Source organism: Cavia porcellus, unplaced genomic scaffold (genome assembly GCF_034190915.1).
Source record: "Cavia porcellus strain 051 isolate PalLab524CR breed Dunkin Hartley unplaced genomic scaffold, mCavPor4.1 scaffold_19, whole genome shotgun sequence".
NCBI lineage: Eukaryota > Metazoa > Chordata > Mammalia > Rodentia > Caviidae > Cavia > Cavia porcellus.
In genome coordinates this window covers 39059606-39064717 of record NW_026947502.1, presented here as the reverse complement: position 1 = coordinate 39064717, position 5112 = coordinate 39059606, and the positions used below count along the sequence as shown (strand labels likewise).

Sequence of the window (5112 nt, the reverse complement as noted above, 5' to 3'; positions counted from 1 at the left end):
CTCCAGACTGGAAAGGGAGAGCTCCTCTTGGAGAATCGCGTTGGTACCTAGTCCACCGTGGCAGGATGCTTTTGACTTAAGGATAGCAGATATGGAAAGAAAAGAGGAACAAAAATAAACAGGTCAGGAAACTCACCAAATCAGTCCTTGAGTTCTGGTTTACTTTCCCAGTTTGCCTGTTCCCATTACTTTTCAAGGACTTTGGGGAGCTAATCCATGTTTTTCACTAAGAGAGGAGACACCAATAAATGTACTTAAACCATTTTAAATGGAATAAAACATTTCAGCAATTTTCCAAATGAAGTACCATTCAAAATTTGATTCAGCTGATGATATATCTTTTCCCCTATGAGGTTGACACTGTTGATCTAAATAAGCATTAGCCAGTGTGGTCTGACGCATTGGACAAAAGCCCCCATCACAAACAAGTGGCATGCTTGGGCCACCACTGTCTGGGAGACAGCCAGACCCTAGCCTTTCCCCATGACCCAGACCCCTTTCATGTACTGCAGGGGAACATGAAATCAACAAGAAACAAACCCCACCCCACCCCTGTGAACCAGCGCCATGTGTGGACAGCCACCACCAGGAAACAGCCAGACCCTTCCTAAGCCTTCCATAAGCGGCTGGCTGATCCAGAGAAACACAGGCTGTGATGATAGCTATTGAGTTAACATGCCATTCGATACTTGTGTTTGGTGTTTCACTGACATTGAAAGTCTGGGACTGGTGGTCTGATCATCTATTCAGGGGATAAAGGTACCCAGTGTGGCATCTATGGGGCATCTCTTGAAGGTGGTAGCCATTGTTAACTTCCTATCCTCTTGTTTAGAAATCCTGCATTATTTACATTGTTTTGTTGGGTTAGGTTTTATTCTGGTTTTTTTTTTTTTTTTGATTTTGTTATATCTGATGGGATGGACAACTATTTAGAGGTTAGCAAGATATATTGTGATAGCCATTTTGAATTTACTCTTGTTTTGTGTTGAAGTTTTTAATTTCTACTATGTCCAAAAATATCTATAGCTGTTTTGAAGACAGTAAGAGGCATTATGGTAGCTATTATTGATTTCATATAGTTTTTAAGTCCTGTGTCACACTGGTTTGTTATGATTGGCATTGTTCTGTTTTATTTTGCTTGCTTTTATTCTCTTTTAGATTAAAAAAAAATTAAGCCATTGACAACATGCATTTCAATTTGAAATTTCTATATGCAGTAATTTTTTATTGCATGTAATTTGTAACATTTATTTTTGTAACACTTTGTTTTATTAAAATGAAGATATTTCACTAGAAATGAGCAATTGTAGTTGGTGAACTCTGTTTTAGATATGGAGTACCTCAATACATTTTGATCAGGATTCACTTATTTTCTGTGAAAGCTGAGCAACTAAATACTTTATGCTTGAATTATGGTTAATGTAAACACTTTAAGGAGTTACCTGTGGCTGACGTACTTGATATTTTTGCTCAAGTAAATCTTATCAGTGCTATCAGAAATATATTGGATTTGGAAAGCAGCTATAGATCTGGGACCAGAGATAAGGAAGTGAGAAAACAAAACCACTCTGTCTTCCTTTCCCTCTAGTAATCAGTAGTGAAAAGCTCAAATAAGATGTCCTGGAATGATTATCTTCAAGGCCCTGAGAGTGTGGGTAGTCTGAAGGTTGAGTTTTAATTACCGCAATGGACTTAACAGAGAAATTTCTGGAAAGCCAGTGTGACTGGTAGGCATTCTTGAAGGACTGCAAACCAAGTCAGATATTTAGAGCAACAGAGGAAAAGTAAAGCCTGGGAGCCATGGAGTCTAACAATGAAAAACCTCCAGTTTCACTAGTGATTGGCATAAGGCATGTGCTTCTTCTAATGTACAGGGAGGAGGCTTTAAAGGTACACATAAATAGAAAGAATAAGAAATAAGAAGCAAATGCTTTTCACTTGATGGATGCCAAATATATGAATTTATTCTACAACTTAACTTGTATTACTATGCTATTTTCAGATTTATCATTTTAGTTTATACGTAGATTCCCCCCAGTGAAAGCTAAGACAGTACAAAATTAAAGGTAGTTTGACTTTTATACAAATACTGATACATGTTAATTGCAAAGACACTACTTAAAATAATTTCTCAAACCACTTGCTCAGTACAAGTTAATATTGGAAAAGTGTGGGGGCTAATATCATTTTGTATAAGACCATAGACTGGAGAGTAAAAGTAAATATGTTTTAGAGTGCAACTTGTTCCTTCCCAAAAAGAAAACAAAAACTGCTTTCTTGCAAGGTCCCATGATTTCTCTCTAGTTTCTAAAGTGGGAATTTAGGGCCAGTTCCATGACTCTTGCCTAAGGTTCCACTACATTCTTTTCTAGATGTGGTCTCTCCTATATTGCATTTTAAAATTTTGAGATATGTCTCCACTGAAATTATAAAATTCTGTAATAGCCTAAACTATGTCCCCTAAACCTCATAAATTGAAATCCTACTTCAAATTTTGATGGAAATAGGATGTTTAAAGAGGTGATTAAGTAAAACAAACTCATATAAGTGTATTTAATTCCATATAACTGGCATTTTTATAAATGAACACTAGGTCATAGACCCATAATGAAGCCTATATGGCAACTCTGATAGAAGAGCCATTCATAATCACGCAACAGAGGCCTTTCTTCAGAAGAAATAACCTGCTGATAAATTGATCTTGGACTCAACTGCAGAAAAATGAGGAAATAAACATTTATTCCTTATGCTAAATTCTTCTATGATATCTTTAAGGCAGCACTACAAGAATAAACCTAATTCTAGTATTTTTCTCATATGCAGGATTCCATCAATCAAATTTGTTCTGATTTTTATATCTAACAATTACTAGCCTTAATTAATTATCTTGGTAGTACTTTCAAAAACCTTGTTAAATAAAAACTCTATAAATATTTAATAATGTATTTAGTTTGCCTTGAATGGTAGGTACTTCATTTATCATATTTTATTGCTGGTTTTAAATTACATATAAGCATTTTTTAATATGAAAAATGTGTCTACTTTTTGTCACTTATGAAGTAGGCCAAAACTTTGCATACATGGTTTTTTCCACCAGAAGAAAATTCTAGGAAGATAGTAGAGTAAGAGAACTGTGCTAGGAGAATCTGTCTGAAGCAATTATTTGAAAACTCGGGTATATTGAAAACTTAACAGTCCCAGAGGAAGTCTTTGATGGTGACTGAAGTTGATTTCAGCTTTTAGTACAGTATATGTACTTATTCCCAAAACTGATTTCCATGATAGACATCTCTGTGCATATTTCTAGAGTAATTTCTGCAAGAAATGGGGTGGGGAAAGAGGATCATGCACTCCAAATATCAGAGGCATAATTTTCTACTGAATGCTGCTTCTCATCACAGAGGAGAGATTGAGTATCACAAGGCATTACTGTTAGATCTCTTCCCATTATAAAAAGTCTTTCTCCTCTAATTCACCTCTTGAAGTAACCCCCAGGGGATTTTTCTCATTTTAATTTTGTATTTTCCCTTTTTGAAAGTAAAATCAGTAATTAAAATTAGAATATTTAAAAATGATTACCTATCCAGAGCAAATTAAAAGGTGAACATGAACAGAGCATGTTTAAACTCAAGAGAGACCTGAGATTACCTAAATTGCTTTCATAGGCTCGCTGTTGGTACACAGATAAAAATTCAAAACATACATAAGGATAAAAAGCAAAGACATTTCTAAGAACAATTATCAAAAAATATATCACTGCTATGTAGGATACTCTGATTTTCAAAGTAAATTAGATTCAGTATCTGTTATGGCTTCTGCATCATCATTCATAGAAGGAGCTTTTCAGAGGTGACTGGATCTAGAATGTGTGCTATTGGATCAAGGGTGTGTGATTACTAAATCAGTCCACTGATCAGTTTGGCATAATTCTGGTTAGGTTTGAGGGTATGAGTGCTATACCCATCCTTGAGTGAGTAGCCTAGATAAACTATATGGGGCAGAAAGAATGTAATGTGCTCTTTCCTGCCTACTTGCTCTGGTAGTTTTTCCTCTGCAATGACCTTCAGACATGCCACCCTGCCTTGAAGACAGCCAGTTAAGGACTGAAACCTCTACAAACTGTAAGCTAAATAAGCCCTTCCTCTTTTAACATTGGGTGTCAGATATTTTACCTCAGCAATGAGAAAAATAACCAACATAAAATTTCATACCAGAGAGGTAGGGCTATTACTGTCATGATACCTGACCAGGTGGTTCAAGAGCATTTAGAGTTGGTTTATGGAGTGTTTTGAAAGGTTAAGTTGGGAGATTCTGGTCAGAGCTCCAAAGACTAAAATGATGATAGAAATTCTGCTGTTAAAGACCAGATTTGGCAGGTTTCTGCCAAGAAGGACTGCATTGGCTGTTGAACCCCAGAACATATGTTTTATGCTTTGGCAGAAATTTTGCCTGCATTTTTCTTCTGTCCAGAGACTTTGCCTAAGACTGAGATTAAAGGAAGCAGACTAATTAATCTTATAAAACAAATTTCAAAGCAGTCTATTATTGAGGCCATTGCATAGCTACCACTGGACAGTTTTAGCTAGATTTATGTTGAGAATGAAGAACAAAGAGCCCAGCAAAATGATTCAAATTGTTGTAAGTTTGGCCAGCAGGGAAGCCCTAGTGAAGTGTTAGCCTGCAAAGATGTAGCAAAGGAGAAATTTATCACTGAAAAAACTAGCAAGAAAAAGCCAACTATTTCAAAAGAATACAATAGAAAAATGGGCTGAGTACCACATAAAAACCATCAGAATACCAGATTTTACGAACTCAGAGTTGCAAAGGGGATAGATTTTGCTTTGAGAAGAAACCCCTAGAACACCATGTTCTAGAATGGCAGTGGCCTAGAGAATTCCTTACCTGGGATTGGATTCAGATGCTCAGCAATACAGGCACTCAGTCCTTCCTATCAAGTGAGAAAGAACCCTGACTACTCGTATAACTGGTCACAGATCTTGGCCACAACCTGTTGCTAATTTTAGGTGGGTGCGGAATACAAGAGTTGTGAGGTCAGGAAGACTTCCATCTGGATTTCAGAAGGCCTGGGAGGCCAGACAGTGTGCTCCTAAG

General features: G+C 36.6%; 1 non-coding gene across 1 annotated transcript; it reads left to right on the top strand.

Annotated features, from left to right (window-relative positions):
• Window positions 1-316: 316 nt before the first annotated feature.
• LOC111757860 (small nucleolar SNORD12/SNORD106) lies at window positions 317-406 on the top strand. The gene has a single exon (XR_002792121.1). It is a non-coding gene; the product is annotated as a small nucleolar SNORD12/SNORD106 (small nucleolar RNA).
• Window positions 407-5112: the final 4706 nt, after the last annotated feature.